This window comes from Falco punctatus (genome assembly GCF_963210335.1).
Source record: "Falco punctatus genome assembly, chromosome: 1".
Taxonomy (NCBI): domain Eukaryota; kingdom Metazoa; phylum Chordata; class Aves; order Falconiformes; family Falconidae; genus Falco; species Falco punctatus.
In genome coordinates this window covers 37406942-37426317 of record NC_137580.1, presented here as the reverse complement: position 1 = coordinate 37426317, position 19376 = coordinate 37406942, and the positions used below count along the sequence as shown (strand labels likewise).

The 19376-nt window shown below is 43.2% G+C and overlaps 1 pseudogene across 1 annotated transcript; it reads left to right on the top strand.

Moving 5' to 3' along the window:
• Window positions 1-5816: 5816 nt before the first annotated feature.
• Window positions 5817-16189, top strand: LOC308054956 (palladin-like; annotated as a pseudogene). The gene is made up of 7 exons (XR_013931983.1): window positions 5817-5973; window positions 6007-6148; window positions 9752-9884; window positions 10857-11064; window positions 11805-11970; window positions 12896-13029; window positions 14018-16189. The product of XR_013931983.1 is annotated as a palladin-like (transcript).
• Window positions 16190-19376: the final 3187 nt, after the last annotated feature.

Here is a 19376-nt window from a genome sequence, read left to right as displayed (position 1 = left end):
TCCCAGCTCCTTCCCACCCCCCTTCCCAGCCCTGTGCCGGGGCAGGGCTCCCCGCCGTGCGTGGGGGGTGTGGGGGTGTCTCAGCACAGCGGCTGGAGCTGCGGGGCAGGGGCCCGTGTGGCTGCGGGGCAGCGGCTGGAGCAAGGGCGAGTGAGCCCGCCATCGCTAGCCAAGCTCAGCGTGGGCCAGCTGGGGAACAGGCAAATGGCCTGGGAGCACGGGGGTCTCCGAGGGTGAGACCGTGGAGTAGCTGGCCCTCAGAGGGACCAGGGGAGTCCTGGCAGCTGCGGCTGGAGTGGGGCTGCAGCCTTGGGGACGGGGATGCCCAGATGCCAGCCTCTGGGCAGACGGGGATCCAGGAGCAGCCACTGGGCAGACTGTGTCTGAGCCCAGCTGCTGGAGGCATCCATGCTGTACGTAGGGAGACAGATCTCTGTGTGTATATATACACACTCACACTACCTCTATGTTTTTATCTGCATCTATATATTCCTGTTGGTGGAGAAGATCATCATACATAAAAGACTAGTGCAGAAATTACTGCACGGATCGTGGTAATACTATGGGCTGTAGGCAACAGTAATAGATTTGAATATACTTGAATACCTGTTTTATACTGAATACATTAAGTTAAGTTGCCACGAAGCAACTCCCTTGCCCTGTTCAAGGGCTGTATGGGAACTTGCTGGCCCAGGGCAACTTTTTCTTTGACTCTTCCACTAGCATCGTCATAAAGGCTTTCCTTTCCATGACTTTAGATGACATTCTCCTTGCACTAGGTTTTGTGTACTTGGGTGAAGTAATGGGTTTTCCTGAAGTTTTGTGTTAAATTCACATTTGTTAAATAAAATGTGTTTTTTTCCTTGCCAGGATTGTAGACACACTGCTGTGCCTGCTCTGATACAGTCTACACAATCGCCTTTGCTCTCTGCATGTCTCAGGGAACATTCACCTTCTCTTCTCCCTCCCCCTCTCTCTCCCTTCCCCTTCTCTCCTCTCCAATGTGACAATGAGAAAGTCACACCTTGTGTACAAATACCAGACAAGGGACTCTGTCAGAATGAGGAATATACCCAGCACTAGGTATATACCTCCTGTCTGCTTTACTGTGGAGCTGATACTTGCCTCTTTTCTGACAGTTTTTCTCTCTCTCTTTTTTTTTTTTTCCTCTGCAGAATTACAATGAAAGTGTAAGAAAAAGCAGCACACTTGACAGTGCTTGCATGGTTGGAACATTTTTACAAACTACTTGCAAGCAGTTATAATGATCCGTTTCAGATAGTTTTTGAACACCGGGAGTGTTGTTTGGCATGTATCATGTTCTGAAATGACATTTAGCCTGCCCCTGCAGCATCTTTCATTAACTTTAGACACTACTTTGCCTGTCTTGCAAAAGTGAGAGTCTACCACCTGCTGTCATCCACCCTCCCTTTTACCAGGCTTTGACCTAGATTCTCACACTGCAGAGAAGACTCAAGCTGTTTAAAATGTTATTCATCCACCCAAGACACAAGATTGCCTTTCCTCCCCACAGTTCTGTTTTTCTCCACCATTTTCCAGCTGCAGAGGTATTTAGAGCCATAGAGTCATGGAATCATTTAGGTTGGAAAAGACCTTTAAGATCATTGAGTACAACCATTAATGCAACACTTGCAAAGTTCACCACTAAACCACATCCCTAAGTGCGTGTTTGCGCATAAGAGATTTTCTTACTGTGTAGCACGATGGACAGACCTTGACCATTTCCCTGGGGAGCCTGTTCCAGTGACCAACCACCTTCACAGTGAAGAACCTTTTCCTAATGTCCAGTCTGAACTTCCCCTGATGAAGTTTCATTCCATTCCCTTGTGTCCTATTGCTGGCCACCAGAGAGAGGAGATCAGCACCTCACCCTCCACTGCCTGTCTTGAGGAAGTTGTAGAATTAGAATGCCTTCATAAAAATAGCCATCTTCTAATTGCTAGAAAATACCTGCTGCCCAGTCAGAGTTGTCTATTACAGTTAGAATAGTTTGGTTAAAATATGTAGTAATCAACATTAGAAGACACCTAAAATGTATGCATTCTTGTATAATTTTGGTTAACTATTTAAATATAGAAATTACCTATTTGCTATTAGTCCCACTCATAACAGTTTCAAATATATGTAATGGTTCAAATAGCCTCAGAAATACATTGCTTTGGGGTTCCCTGCCTGTTCCCTGGCTCTGGCCCGTAGTTCCACACATACCTCTTGCTTGCAAAGGTTACACTTCCCCTGGGCCAGGTGAGGAGTGGCTGGCAGGATGACTCCTCAGGCAGGCTACACTGCGGAGAGCCAAGACGTGACCTTGCTCAGAGCTCATGTCCGTCGTGTGTCCTTAGTGCTGTTCCCCACAGAGGCTGTGATAGGTTCAGACCCATGTTTCTCTCCCTCTCCCCATTCTTCCTGGCCAGCATGTGCTGAAGTCAAAGGACCCGTGCCCATGCTCTGAGAAACGCGGGGGAAGAGGAGAGGAGGTGATGTGACACAGGGGGCTCTGTCTGGTCCGTGTGAGGAGGGCAAAGCAGACTCAGCGCGAATATTGTAAAGTTTAACAGGCTCCAAGGGGCATGTTATTGTTCTGCAGTAACTGTTTGGAATTTGCATGGTTACATTAAAGAGAATAACAAGCATCTGATTTCTGAAGGCTTATGCAAGGTCGTTAAATATTCTCTGCACACCTTCACTCCACATGTCTTACTGGGTATGAATTCACTGGGGAGGAAAAATAAAATCTTACGGTGAAAGGCCTCTGAGAGAAGCAGGCAGTATGCTGTTGCTATACATAAAATGCTTCACACATTTTGGATGTACATATAGGCTTTTAAAAGTGATTGAAATTGTGCTTCTAAAAATTACTGAAATCCTGTAAGACAGCTGTTGTGATTTGCTACCAGCAACCATCCCACTGTTACTCTGCAGAATGGAGATGCAGCAATCCAAGTATTGATTTTATTACACAGGGAAAGATGGTGTAATGTCACCTAGCCAGGGGTGACAAGGCAAACTGCTTCTCGCATCAGAGTTCACCAGAGTGTGTAAAAGCAGGGTGGCCAACCTTCAAACGGGTGGCAGGGCAAGCCAGCAACTTTGCTAGAGGCCTTCCCACCCCGTCTGTGCTTTTAACATGCTGTTCCATGCTGTTACGGCATCTTCCTCTGCACTTACACTGGTCACTATGTGAGGCACGAGTTGGGGACGTGTGCACCACATGGTTGTTCCTTTCACAAGCTTCCTGAAATTCTGGCAGGGAAGCCATCCATTAGTCTCTTGCCAGTCACGACCCCTGCCAGTGAGGACTGGCGTGCAAAGGGCTCCCAGTTCATGCTCCCAGGGTGCTTCCTGCAGCACAGGAGGGATGCAGTTACTCAGGTCCAGAGGGGGGTCCCCTTATGTCTCTCCAGAGGGACACAGTTTCTCCCCCAACTTGGGACCCTGCACGTGCATTTAGGCACTGCAATGAAAGCAAAAGCAGGAATGAAACCCTCTGCCTGGTCTCTGCTCTTTGGACTTCTTTTTAAGGTACGCCTTCCACTCCCGAGTTACCGATTTGTTAAAAATTCTGTTTGTTTGGTTTTCACATTCACTCTTAAGTTTGCCATATGTTAATCAGTGCCTAACGGTGCTGTTCTTCAGGGTCTGGATACCTTAAATGGATCTAAAAGGTAGGAGAAGTATTAACTGTCCAGTTTCCACGGAAGCCCAGATTTTTGGTTTTCTCCTCCCAGATTTGAAATATCATCAACAAGACTTTCCATAAATAAATTCTGAAAGGAATGATCCTTTTTTCCTCTTTTTTGTATGTACTTTGAAACTGGAGCATAGTGATAGGTCTTTGTAGCTATGAAAAATAGAAAAGTGCCGTCATTCGCTGCACAGCACTTGCCACATTGCTGTTTGCAGAGCATTGGTGCAGGGCTAACAACTGTGGAGCTTCTGTTGGTAACAGCTGCATACTCCTGCATTTACCCCGTTATTTTTACTTTCAAATACTGGAAATTCAGAGACTATTAAAATGGAATCACCTTCACTATAGTGTTTTCTTAGTTTTCTTTCAAACCAAAACCACCTGAAGTCAGTAATAGTACAAACTCTTCAAATGCATTTATTCACGACCAATGAAAATACTGTACAGGGGAAGGCAATGTATTGACACTTACATAGAAGATAACCCTGTTATACATAACATAGAAATGCCTTTCCCCTTCTCATGCCATAGGCATGCCCCAAGCAGAGCACTGAAGAACCTCCCTCTCCAGTAAACTATCCAGTTCCGATGTCACAAAGTGTCAAAATCACCACAAATACCCAATACCTAAACAAAACCCGGCAAAAAAATCCAACAACGTTCCAAGTTAACCAATACCCCAAATCCAGACTCTGGGTGTCCCCATAACAGCACATGGATTACACAACTGTGCATTATGAGTTACAGTACAAATATCCCAGTGGGACTCGTGCCCACGATACCAGTAGCTTAACACCACATTTAATTCAGATATCCCAGTGAGACTCTAACATGCAATTTGATATGACTTATTTGTAAGCAACCTCAGTATTTATGACCAACGTCATTAGCATCAAAGATAGCTGTTGTGGAAACTCAACCAGCCAGGGAATCAAAGGGCCTTCCTGAAAATACTCCAGTATGTGCTTGGAGTCGTCACGATTCCTCTGGTCCATCAAGATTCCGGAGGGGTCCCATCTGGGGTGCCAAAATCTGTCACTGAAAATCATAACCTGGAAAACTCTCCAACCCAAATGATAGTTTAGAGAGCCGACAATGGTTTATTGCAGTGCTGGGTGCATGGGGGATTCTTCCTCCCAATGTGCACGCTGAGCTACTCAAGGGTGCACATTACAACAGAGTATTTACATACTGACAGTACATAGCAGTTTCATTGTCATTTACACACAGGATTGGTGTGTAATTATGAGTTTCTTGCTTCTAATGCAGATGAGCGTGCATCCTCGGTGCCACTGAAGCTTTTTACTAACTCCACATACTCCCCAAGCAGGGCTCTGCTCTCTTTTAGGGGGGCTATTTGAGTCCAAAGTCGCTATCCCCCACTACCATGACTACCTTTGTCCTACTTTCAACTAATTTTCTGTTGATGTCTGTGGATTGCAACAGTACTGGCATATTTCCTCCTGCTGCCAGAACTTCCTCGCTTGAAAGCTGCTTTTTGCACTTCTTTTTACATGCCTCAGGTAACAGCACTCTTGCCACTGCCAGCTCCGCTTCCGGACCTTGGGACACCAGAAGGGGCCCGACTCACACACCCGCAGTTGGCTGCTCGACTTCGGAGTGACCACCGATGGCAACGGCCAGGGGACGGATCGTTGTAACCCCTGATGAACGACATTGCCTAGAGAGCAACGATTTCTTAAACACGCAAATAACGGAATTATGCAAATTAGGGCGTTACCCCCCACCACACGCTGGCTCCGTCACGCCTCATAATCAACTACCCGCCGCGGGGGGCAGACGGCAGCACCGCCTGCAAACGCGGCAAAACGGAGGCCGCCACCGCTGGGCCCGCGCGGGGAAGCACCAGCACAAAGGCACACGGAGGCCGGGCTCGAAGCACCCGCGCCCAGGGCCCACACCGGCACCGCCCGGAGCGGCTCCTTCCCGCTGAGGCCCCGCCGCCGGCTTGGAACGGCGAGGGCGTCCGTTCCCGCGCCCTCTGCGGCCGCCTGTCACTGTCCTTCGGTCCGCCGGAGGCCGAACTATCGGCCGGCAGCCCTCCAGAAGCTGGAAGGGCCCGTCAGTCCTCCGGAGGTCGAACTCTATGACCCGGAAGTCCTCCAGGACTACTTCGCTGCTGCCGCCTGGCGAACAAAAGTCGATACTGCAGCCCGAGACCCGCGCATACGCGGTGGCGCCTCCACGCTCCGCGCTGCCGCCCGTTAGCAGTGCCATTGCTATCCTGCGCTGCCTGCGGGGTGGTGCCACCGCGCCCGGTCCTGCCTCCCGGTAAGAGACCGCCGCTGCCGTCCCCGGGGCACGTTGCCAGCGGACGCTCGGCACGCGAGCGCGGAACTACAGCGCCGCTACTGCCCGGGAGCAAACGCAGCCTGCGGCGGCTCGCTGCTGCAACGGCCCCGCGCCCGGAAACTGCAGGTACGAAACGTCCCCACCCCTCGACGACAGAGAGCTCCGCCCCTCACCGATATAAACCACGCCCATGTCGGGCGGCAACCCCACAGGTTTTCGGCGGAAAGCCACGCCCTTTTACCACAAGCCCCGCCCACCCACATGCACCGCGTGGCAGCAGGCCCGGTCCCGCGCATGCGCATCTGCTGCATGCACATCTGCTGCGCTCGCTTCTGCCGCCTGGCGCACAGGGGTCGGTACTGCAGCCCCGGCCAGAAAGGATCAGCTGGCCGGCGCGGGCAGCCCTGCGCGGGGTCCTGCCGCCGCTCCCTGCTGCCGGGCGCCGTTTTCTGCCGCGGGCGGCGACGCGGCGGGCGGTGCTGCCGTGCGGTGCCGACAGGGCCCGGCCGGCTCCTGCGGGCGGCGTGGGGGCTGCGGCCTTGCTCCAGTGGCGCGGTGGGCGCGGCAGCGAGGGTGAGCCCGCCCGGGAGGGGTCTGGCGGCGGGGGGGCCCAGGGGGGGGGGACGGCGAGACGGCCCGGGGGGGGGCGGGCGCGGGCGAGTTTGGAGGGATGGCAGCGGGAGAATCTCTTAAAGAGTATGTTCTGGCAGAACTCTGGTTTTTGTCATCTTCACTATGTCACAGATAATTTAAAACACTCTTGGTAGTTATTTAGTTTTCAACGTATTTTTCTGAAATTTGCTTAGCTTGCAAACATTGCCTTCTTAGCATTACTTGGTGGGGGAAACTTTTGAATTGTCTGATGGGTACAAAGTTTGGGCTCAGTCCCTCAGACGACATAGTGCTCAATACTGTAGTACATAAGCTCTTGTGATGCGCTGCAGCCAGAGCCCCAAATAAATCATCTTAAAATGCATGAGATTTAGGGAAACTTTAAAAAAGAAATACTCCTATTGCCCCTGCTCCGAATTACAATATTAATTTGAACTTAATCTCCTTTATCCCAAATTAGCGACCATTATCATATGGTCAGTCATAAAGTCTTCCCCAGCTTCTTGCTCTCTGAAACTCCCAGTGCCTTGTGCCACACCAACGCATGGAGTCTCCCCCAGGCACACTTAGTATGTGATGTCAGTATTGCTGAAAGTCATCTCTGCAGTTTGATGCCTGTATCACAACGCTAAAGGACCCACAACTAATCCGTGGGTATTCCAGTCTATTGCAATTTGTCATTTGTAGACATGTGAAGTACTTGGCTCTACTAATTTCATTATTTCTTTACAAACACAAAACGTTTTAGAATTAAAATCACCCTAGTTTCATCTCTTGAGGTAAAGCCTTAAAGCAGTCTGCAATTTTAGATGTGAATTTACAAAGAGGTAAAAAGAAATGCATTATTTATTTCTGACTCTAGCCTAAACAGCGTGCTGACTTAGGTTTCATTTCAAATGTGTAATTTGAAAACTTCAGTTTTCACCATTCTGGAACACACTATCAGAAGAAAAGATCTTTGGTCACAAACTCTTAACCCTTTTGTTTTCTATTTAATTTGGTGTACATTCTCCACCCCCACCCCCCTGCCCCAGTTTTTGACAGTGCTGCCTTTTTATGCAGCTGCAGCAGCGAGATGGTGACTTTCAGAAGGACTTTCACCCTTCTGTGGCGCTAGTTAACCTGTGCGGCTCAGCCTTGCAAGACATTAGGAAGCACTAGTTTATTGTACTTAATTGGCATCTTATCAACAGTGTCTAAACAGGATGCATATAGATACTATGAAGGCAGATTTTGCTTGGGTTGCCAGCACTGCGTAGCACTAACTTGACTAGCCACTATCATTTCTAGTTGGTCTTGCAGAACTAATTACCAAAAGATATGAATACAGTTTTTCTTTATCACCATCTATCTTCCATCCCATCTATGTGCATATGAGGCAGGTACATCTGCAAAATTGGTTAGGAACAACGCACCAGCTAGAGCTCGGTGTGGCCTATGAGCTGTAACACAGGAGCTACTGAAGGAGCTTCGGGCATGTTCAAGTGGCAAAATATATTCGGTGCTTAAGACCTGGATTTAGGCACCTGAAGAGCTACATAAACTTTCGGTGTATGCAAAGACGTCGGTGTGTGTTCCCCATGTCAGTATCCATTCCCACATCAGTATGTGGTACAGGCTAGATTCCCCTTCCCACACACCTTTACCTTTAGTTATAGCTGTGGGAAGGCTGTGATGATCATTAGAAGTCAAAGTTTATCTGTTTATGACAGGTAATACTGTAGCAAAAGTGATGACAGGTCACAATTCACACAGAGCAATAAGAGAGAAGGGCAACAAAGGACAAATAAACCAAATTCAAGTAACTAATTAAAATTAACCTCAGTGGAACAGAGTGTGAAGTTAGTGTTTACCTCCCATACAGTAGCACAGCATGTTTTCCAAATGTAATGGTGGTGGTGGTGTTAGTGTTAATTTTTTTTTATGAATTATTTGAACCGAAAGAAATGCCCCATGACAGTAGAAAATGCAGTATAACCACATACACTGCAGCATGTAGACTGCAGACACTGGCCAAAACAGAAACCTTGGCAAAAGTTATCAGAAAATGGAATTCAGAAAAGAGAATTTCACTGTAAAAGTTATCTTGGATGATATTTGAATAGCTCCTCTTCACTGCAACAGGATGTTACAGTAGGCAGCAGGTTCCAGAATAGAATCTGCTGGAGCTGCTCAGGCAAGGACAAAAACTGATCCAAACTTTTGTTTCAGTTACAAGTTTGTTTGGTTACTAAATCACATACATGAAATAATGCTACTTTCAAATGGAAAAAATACAGTTAAACGAGGAACCACTTTGAAAAAAATTTGATAGATTAAATTAACAGGCAAGAATAGCCAATGCTGAAAATGGTTTAAATGATACTGTGGAAACTTAAGGTGATTGATAATGTTTCTGGGGACAGGAGCTATTTTTCCTTCTTTTATTAAACTTCTTACAGTACCTTTGTGAAGAACAATGTAACAACTGAAGTTTTCTTCCTGTTGCTCACAAATTAAATTCTCATTGTTTTGACATCATGATTTGGTGGCTTTGAAAATGTTCAAAACCTGTTAAATGAGGAATAAATATCCACAGAATTTCCTGTATGGTCTTCAGTAGTGCAGAACAAGAGAAGATGAAAAGTAAGTCTGATCTGAAATGTCTCAACTGAGATGAGTTAGTTTTTAGTGGCCATTATTTTCTCAAAGGTAAATATAATTAACAAACCTGCACTTTCTTGTGTAATCAGCAGCAGCGAAGGGATTAAATACACAGGCCACTGAAAACGAGGAACTGAAGCTAGATGCCAAAGCCTACTGAATGATTTGTATTTTAGTGATTTAAAGACTAACTCTAAACAAAAATACTATCAGGTATAAATGAATTATTATTACAAGCAATTATTCTGTAGCAAGACTATTTTCTAGATCATATTTTTGTCACAACATGTGAATTAAATGAGAAGCAATTAATATGTACAGGATCATAATTAACTTGGTCTGGAGCCAAATGCTACCAGTGTATGTGCGTAAATAAGGAGCGATTATGTTATACATCAAAAAAGTGGCTTTTTGGTTCTTGTGATTTAGCAGAGAGAAAAAAAATAATTTACTTTTATTTCTTGGTACTTTAAGACCACGATTTCGATCAAGGGACAGTGGTGATGAAAATGAACCAATTCAGGAACGATTCCTCCGGCTTCATTTTCTGCAGGCTCCTGGAGACCTGACTGTTCAAGAAGGAAAACTCTGCAGAATGGACTGCAAGGCAAGTACCCTGCAAAGGGCAGCAGCAACCTTTTGATAACATCAGCGGACTCAAACCCAAATTAGTTTCTTTTTAAAGTTATTTTACCTATTGGCAGTTTCAGCGACTGTCAGTAGGGTAATTAATCTTACTACTTATGAGTAAGTGGACAATTAAAGCTTGCCTCCCCTCCAATGACAGAGCTTCAGGCAAATCTTCCAGCTCACAGTGAACTGATTTTTAGAAGTCAGCTGTGCTGGGGTGTGGGAGGAAGCAGCACCACTTACAAAGACAGTGTGCTTCTCCATTCAAAGTCCTTTTACTACTTGAGTTTCGGTTCCCCATTAAAGTTTCAAACAACATAATCTTGATTTATGACTTTGCCTAATAGAACGAATTAAGGTTTGGATTATTTCTGTTTGCTTTATGCTGATGTATTTGGGAGAAGCTATTTGTTTTCAAGCAGTACCCACAGCAAATGGCACAGCTTTCAAAAGTACAAGACTTGTTCGCACAGACCAAGCATTAACTAGTGCAGGTGGTGCTGTCACTAGGTTAGACTTAAGCGGAGTGGAATGGAACTTAAGAGTTCAGTAATCAGTCAGCTAACATCTTTTTGTCTGCAAGTTTTCCACAAGAAGTTAATCTAGAAAGGAGTATCTTCTTATTCCACCTGAAGAGCAAACAAAAAACCACAGAAGGTGTCACCCTGCCTTTTGTTTTGCAGTGTATGATTATTTAGTTTCTAGCATACCTAAACACTGATCTTTTTTTTTTTCAGTCACACCCCTAAGACACCTTGGAATTCAGGGAGTCGGCCAGAAAGTAAGCAATGAACACAATGTGTAATTCAGGGCAGAATTAGATCTTTAAATCTTGTGGTACACCTGCAGTAGCAAACAGACCCAAACTTCTCTGAAGTGACGAGTCAGGACTCCTCCAGTGCTTCATATGGCTAAGACCATTTCCCATTGTTCTGTGTTTACACTACAGGTTAGTGGATCACCAACCCCAGATTGAAACTGACAACTTAATGGACGACTGATTTGCCCTGATAGCTCTCATAAGATGTTGGTGCGTGAGAATGGTGTGCACTCCTCGATCACAGAACCAGTCACAGCCAGAGATGCTGGAATTTATACATGCATTGCCAGCAGTCGAGCTGGTGAAAATACATCCAGCCTGGCACTCGTTGTTGCAGGTAACATCTTCACGCCAAGCTTCCACACTGAGCACTGTAAGGATAATGTGAAAAAGAAAATCTAAGCGCCATCAAATGACACGGGTGAAGGGCAGGAGGGGAAAGAAAAGGAAGCCTGGCAGTAGCAGAACTACAGTGTCCTTGGAGGCGATACGCTGATGTTCTGCTGTGGGGTAAGTTGGCTGGCGTGTAACCTCTGTGCACGCAGTTAAGGGAGGAGGGCTGTTGTCCTGGGGCACAGCTGAGGCTGCAAGCCAGGCTATTTACTTGAATGTTTTTTTTTTTAACAGCGACTCGTGCAGACCCACACCTACCCGTGGGCAGGCTAGTAGGGTATGGTTTGTGTGTTTCACAGCGTATTAGGCTAATGCCATTGCAGCCTCCTGGTAGAGCAGTTCCTTGTGTAGTGAAAAGCCCATCCCTTTATGGAATATGAAGGAGCACTGTTTAACAAGCAGCGTGGAGCCAGTTTATCTAGTCCTTGTGCTTCGCATTTCAGCTCTCTGGGGGAAGGGGGGAGGGGAAACCTCAGCTCTGTTTGTGCTCACTTTTCCCCATTAAAATACTGATGTGACTGTTCTCTTCAGATGAACCAGGGTTGGACTTCGTGGTTACTGGAGACACCACTTCAGTTTCCTGCCACTTAAGATTTTTAACTACTGATTTTTAGCACGTTGCTGAAAGAAAGGCTACGTTTTCATAGACTGGTGTCAACGTGACTGCAATCTTTATTTTCACAGCTAAGGAAGTACACAAAGCACCTGTGTTTATCGATTAGCTACAAAACACAGGTGTGACTGAGGGATTCCCAGTGCAACTGGAGTGCTGAACCTCGGGAGAGCCATCTCCTCAGATATTTTGGAAGAAAGAGAACGAGTCACTTACATACAACGCTGACCAAGTGAGGTTAGACTGACTTGGAATAATCTCCCTATGTATAACTTCAATGACTATTTATCCTGTACCACAAATGAAAACCTAGAAGGTCATGAGAATGCTTTGTGTGAACAGCATCTCATAAACTGTAATGAGTTATTGTAATAATTTATTCAAACTTGCAGCCAGTCTGGTGGTTGAGCCAGAATTAAAATGCTAGTTCTGTTTTCCATCCTTGGACTTAAACAACTATCTTTGCACTTAGAGAGCAAGTGGAGAACTATTTTTCTCTTCCAGAACGAAGACTTAAAGATATTTACTGTTGAAAACTTGGGCTGCTAAGTAAAGCTATCTGCTTCTCAGCAGAAAACTTGCTTTATAACTCTGCTGTGTAGTTAAGCAACTAAGATTCAATATTTTATATTCTAAGATCTACAAACATGTCTTCAATATTTGAAGGAATGTTTAAAAGCAAACTGATGATATATTGCAAGAAAAGGAACTTGTTACTGATACGATGCTGTAATAAATTATTGCTGTCTTTCTGAGTAACTAAGAGTAGTTCAGTACCTCATTCCTCAAGTTTTTTTATCCTTTCCCCAAAAGGTCTGGGTAAATTCTAGCCTCCCTACTACTTAAATCAGATTTCCAGATGTCTTAATCTGTAACTGTGAAAGAGAAGTTACTTTATGCATTTTTGCTGCTTACTTTTCAGTACAGGATATTAAACTGTTGATCGTCAAGCATACTCAAGGTTTTCTATTCCACTTGCTAATTTCAGAGGAAGTTCCATAGTAATTGAAAATCAATTTTTTTTTAATTATATTTTTGTCATATAGTCAAAAAGACTATAATCAATCTGTAACTAGGACTGGGTCAGTTTATAATGACATTTTAAAACAGTCTACACTGTTTTGCAGTTTAAATAGTAATTTTCTACTTTTCTTTTGTTTAGCATGCACCAGGATAACTATGGCTACATCTGCCTGTTTATTCAAGGGAGTGCCAAGGAGGATGCTGGCTGGTACACTGTTTCAGCTAAGAATGAGGCTGGGATTGTGTCTTGCACTGCCAGGTTGGATGTTTATAGTAAGTGACTTCCCTTTTCATCATCACACTAATACCCCTAAAGGCAACAGTTCTGTAAGTTTCAGTTTGTTCGCAGAATGGTTTACCATTGGTCTCTCTCTTTTGTTTATAGTTTCTCCCCAATAGTAAAGATCCACATCAAGACAACAAGTGCTCTGTCAAAGTACATGTCACCAACTTTCAGATACCTAAAGCAAAACAAACATGCGTGCTTTCTGGTTTTGCTTAGTATATTAAATATAGCTAGTTAACATCAGGTAACGGCATGATGACATTATTTTTGTGGATTGTTATTACTGTTGCTGTGCTAGCACTTCCCTAACCTTTTGTATTCTTCTATACATTGGTCTGTAATACAGCTGTGACAGCTACCAGAAGTGTAGTAGATGTTTTTATGGCTTTCTGCTTAATTATTTTCAGTTTGTTCCAAAGCAGCTCCTTAAATAGTGAATGTTTTCTTAAACCAAAATCTCTTGCCGTTCTTCTCGTAACAAATTAAGGGGGGTAAGGGGAGAGATGGGAATGATAAAGGATGGTTTCTGGAGGGGTGGGAGTAGTGCGACTTGTGAGTTAGACTTGTACGCTGAGTAACGCTGAGCCAATGGGTGGCGATGGCAATCAGACTACTTCCTTTCATATACAACAAATTACAGTCACAGGCCTGTTCAAGGGTTATGTGAGTGCATGAAAACAACCCGCTTGCTGTTGCCCTTCTCAGTGACACAAGGAAAGGTAGAAAGCAATGCCAAAAAGGCAAAGTAATGAACACAGACACTGTTGGTTTTCCTTACACATTTGAAGGTGAAACTAGATGCTGAGGAGAAAAACGCAAAACACTGAGAAATGAAACAAACTTAGCATTGATATAATGGTTTTCCACTGCTCGGAAATTACTATTACCTTTACAAAGGGTTGATGGTGCGTCTGGCCATGCTTTGTTGCATTGCTCAAGATGGCTAACATTTTTTTCTTCCTTTTTAATCTGTAGCTCAGTGACAACAACCACCTCAGACAACCAAGCCAAAGAAGGTGGGGCCTTCAGCCAGCCGATACGCTGCACTTTGTGACCAAGGACTAGACATCAAAGCAGCTTTCCAGCCTGAAGCAAATCCAGTCCGCCCGACAATGCAGTCTGGCTTGGTAGCGAGTGATGATCTGTAGATTCAACTGCTGCTTCCATCGTTTTCTTTCAAAGCAGAAACACTGAAAGCCATTGCCTTGACCAATGATACTCCTATGTCACTTTATGCAAAGGCAGACACCTTCAAGTACAAAAGATAAACAACAAACACAATAACCATATATTCCTTATTCATTATACCACATTAAAAGAATAGGTAGATTATTAACAGAAATGTACACACTACACAACAAATCACATTCACCGGTTCCTTATACCTAAGTTGCTTCAGCCCTTACAAACAGCCCTCTTCATAAAGGCCAAGATACATCAGAGAGACAGATTTTTCGGGAGAGAGCACTGTTTATCACTACATGCCTCCATAAGCAGTAAGTAGACGCTACACAACCTTAATGGTGCAAGATGTTTTACTTGAGGCCATTAGATCGCAAAGAAAATTAGAATGTATTGTTATCTATACTTCTGAAGTGGCAACACATTCTGATAGCTGCAGTGAACAAGTGCAGTACTGTAAGAATAAAACAGGAAGGGACAAGGAAGAGAAACGTAAGCAAATGCTGTATCTCTGCAAAGTGCCTTCTATTCTACAATGAAAAATATCTTGCTTTATATGCTGTTAGTATGGACAACTCTATACAGGAACATCAACATGGTAATTTTAAATTAATTTGTATTTTTCCTTTTTGCCATCGACGAGGAGGCTTGCTTACAAACATACAGCAAAGACTGTTTAAGCATAAGTAATTTAACCTTTTCAGCATAATGAAGAAAAAAAGAGCTGACATGTAATAACAGTCTATTCCAGACTATAAATATTGGTAACTAGACAGGAAAAAAATGCCGACAGTATGAACCACTGCAGTAGGTTACAGTGGGAAGGGTACAGGGCAAGAGGTTGAAATGCTCTATGGATTTCCTGTAACCTCCTAATGCTCCCATTCAAGAATCTTGAATTCTAAGGTGAGCTGAAAACTAGGAGGTGTACATGTGGAACGTCTGACTGCTTAAAGCTTGTGTAATGTTTATGAGGACTTTAGGAAACATATAGTAATTGAAAAATAGGTTGAGACTGCATTATAAATTTAAATTAGAAGTATACACCACAGGTGATAAGCTTGCAGATCTGAGGAGGCAGAAAAAGAAGATTGACGCAAACATCATCAAATTTGTGCCTTTTTTTTTTTTTTTTCTTTTTTTCCTTAACATAGCACATGTCTCTGGTAGGTTTTGGGGTTGTTTTTTTCTTCTCCTGACTGTAGGCAATGACAGCTCTTTTAAGGGGTAGAGTCTGTGCGGCCGTAGATGAAAAGCCTGAAGGCTACTTTCAGAATGCAAGGCAAATCCACATCAAACTAGACCCCCACCTAAGTCAGACCTGACTAGGTAGTTTTAAATTAGAACCAAATGGATTTCAGATGAAGGGGAGGGATGGATGGAAGAATTACTAGGCATGACAAGAAAAAAGAGCATTTGATGGTACCAGCTACAACACTTTGTTATGAAAAGAAAACACTGTATTCCTTATATGAAGCACGTATATGGTACCTTTCATTATTTATAATGAAAGTGTGGCAATCTTTTATCTTGGTTCAGTTATTCAGAAGTCCTGTACTTAGGTTGATTTTTTTATTTTGTAATTGTGTACACCATACATTGCATTACTGCTATACATGTATTGCTTTGTAAGTACACAAAGTTTGTGGGTTTTTTTTTAGTGACTAATAAACTTAAGGTAGTACTATTCTGGTGCAGGATGTGACCAGGTATGGAGATTGTTAATCTAGATTAATGTCATAGTCTGTCATCTGGGAATAATCTGATTCTATTCTAAAAGTATGTCATATTTGCCAAATTTTTCTTGACTGTGACATGCTAATTTACTTTTTCGTTTAGCTTCACTAGCATTATTTTGCCACCTTTTAATTGTATTTATAAAAAAATGTATTATCATTACTTGGGATTGTTGTGCTGACATAATGGGGGTTTAACATCAATAAATATTACACAAATAGAAAGTTTTCCTTCTGGTAAAGACTTGACTGTTTCTGTACAAGCACGCAAGTGTAAGATGTAGAAATTTTAAGTATTATGAATACAGATGAAATGAGGGCTATATGCAGTATCTAGAAATGACTACAATTTATCAGAATATTCTGCTTCTGACCCAGAATCTCATTCAAACAAAACAGAGGAACATGGCCTGTAAGTTCTGAGAAACTTCTGCCAAATAAAAGTACTTGAAGATGCTTTTTTAAAATAGGTTAGAAAACATGCAGGTCTATTTTCCATGTCTAGTAATCGCAATATGACATCACAACCGACTAAGTAAAAGGCATGGTCGAAGTGCTGTTAAATTCATTTAAGAACAGTCTTCTAACAAGGCAGTATCAAAATTTGAAATGTTAAACTTTACTTGTAAAGTCCTGCATGTTACCTAGCTTCTCCTTTCCTTTCAGTGCAAAGACATGAGGAAAGGTGCAAGATAATTTTTTTTTTCTTTTAGGTTTACTTTTCAAGTGTTGATTACTACAAAGAGAATTATCTCAGCAGTTAAGTGAGTACTGACATTAATGGTGATACTGCAACTGAATCAATGGAGTTCTGTCTGTGTACAGTAAATTTGTCTTCGGCTTAGAGACTAAAAAACTGACTGCTCTTGTGAGCTGGCTTAAGATGAGGTCATCATCACTTTTGCCTCTGTATATAAGTACAGACACACACTAAGTAGTAAAACATCTCTAACCAGCAACGTTGTTTTTTGAAAACATTCAGCTGTGCTGTGGGTTTACAAATTCAGAGACAGAAGCGTGGCACAAGAAAATTACATACTTTCAAGCCAAAAAATCTGACGTTCTTGGAAGTGTCAAAGTAATTTTCAGAAGTTTAATCTCCCTCCAAAGACAGACAGTATGACCTGAAAGTGTACTTTACTTTTATCATTTTGTAGGACTAAAACAAGGAGTCCTGACTTTTTGCAAGACTTCAGGTTTGGCTATGGGAAGACTTCAAATTCTTTAGGAAGCTGATCAGCCCAAGTGTATTCAAAGCAATCAAAGACTCAATGCAACTACATTCAGGATGATGACAGAAACCTCTGTCAAGAGTGTCGATAGTGAGGTGCAAAATTCCACACCCATGAAGGTTTGTTCAGCTGGTGGTGTACCTTAACACACAATGCCTTTATCCTGCAACTTCACAACAGCAACAATTACTTAACACACCCCTTCCCTCCCCCCCCCCCCCCCCCCCCATCACCACCAACTGGGGATCAAAACAAGAGTCCAGTTTGAAACCCTGGCTCATAAAATCATAGTTTCTTTCTGTATGGCCACTTTCAAAGGCCCTTTTAATTCCCTTAGGTTGTATGGTAATAAATGCCTTGATTCCCCACATATGGATGACACTACTTCCTTATCTCTGCAAGCAGCCCAAACGGATTTAATAGGTAGAGTACTTCATGAGATCATATTATCCATCGTGTCATGATGCTGCGGGTATCGGCTGTACAGCCCGGCTGCCAAACCCACGCTGTGTCGTACAGGTCAATTAATGCATGGACTGGAAACGCCTGCTCAGATTATGTGCGCTGACAACAGACCCTTCACTGCCTCACAATTCAGATGTACATCCACAGGGCAGAACTGGCTGTCATTTAGCTCATTCTCCTGAGCTGGTGGAAAGAAAAAGCCCTCCCCCTGCAGAGTTTTCCCCTTTGAACAGAACCATGAGCACGTAAGACACATCAGGCAGATTAAAACACAGACCCTGCCCCAAGAAATTTACAATCTACTCCAGACAGCACACAGTATTCTTTACCACATGTTAAAGCTTGCAACTCAAAATCGGAATTAAGCCACAATCTCTTCACAGAAGTAATTAATACATAGATTAATCTCATACGGCACTGAATCTCCAATAAAAATGTTGGTATTTGCAACATAACGCTTAACTCATGCTTAGAGCAAAAAAGCCAGGCTACCAGCAACAGTACCTGCACAGCAATGACTTCAGCAGCTATAGAGAGGAGAACTGATGAATGAACTTCAGTCTAACACCAGCAGGAAAGAGAATTTTTTTGCTTTAGGAAGCAACTGCAGTACAACAGGTAAACCCTGGGGAAGGGCCAAGTCTTGCAGCTGCTGTCACTTCCTAGTTCTGAAGTAGCGTAAGTGGTTCAGCAACAGCTGCAGAACAAGAAAGGAGAGAAAAATAATACCACATGGCCACTACTCAAAACGATTACATCATTTACAGCAGGAGCTCTACAAATCTCATTACATTTAATGGATTAGGATGTTTTATTTTGCCTCAAACTGTTCTGTTCAACACACAATGCAACACCTTGTCAGGCTTTTTCTGGCCGACTCGGCCCAGACATCACGGAGTATTTCTACAAAGATGTAAGGGTCCAAAAAGACATTGCCAAGGACAGGACCTTTCCAAGCTACTGCAAAAGGTGTTGAAAATACCTTGTAAGGTAAGATTTCCCACACAACAGGCAACACACCTCTATTCCACTGCAGATTAAGAACTAGTGGATTTTGGAGATGGCTCCTACTTGCAACATTTATCTCAGCAACTGCAGGAAAGGGCATGTCTAAAAGAAAACCTGTTTACCACACTATTCTGTAGTATAATGCACAGTTCTGTCTTACTAACATACTAACTCACTTCTTCCTACAATACTTCAGAATCAGATTCACTGAATATTTTCATAATATACTGCTAATCTACAATGTTTCACTTGTCTTAAATTCTGTATTAACTTCAGCTGTACAATCTTTGATCATTTACTAATTCATGTTTAATAATGTGTAATAAATGAAAACCTAAAATCAAATTTAATTCTTCTATCAGCACAATTGCTGGTAAATTCAAAGACCTTGAACTGTATGTGAATGATGTCATTTCAGGTAAGGTACAGCAGCAGCTTTCAACAGTTTCAGTTTGTAAAGTTCCAGATCCACTTTCCACTACGAGAAAAAGTATAATTACATAATGTAGATTTTCAAAATCTAAAATAGGCTGTTAGGTGTTTCCTCAGTGTCCTGTATACAAAAAGCGTAACATGGTTAAAAATCTTAATAGAAAGAATGAAGTAATTTAAAATTATTTTTAAGCTTTTTCTGAGCAGCAAATCCATTACACAACCAATGCCATAAAAGCAGAACAAAATTGTCATTTGTGATTATTAGTGTTTTCTTGC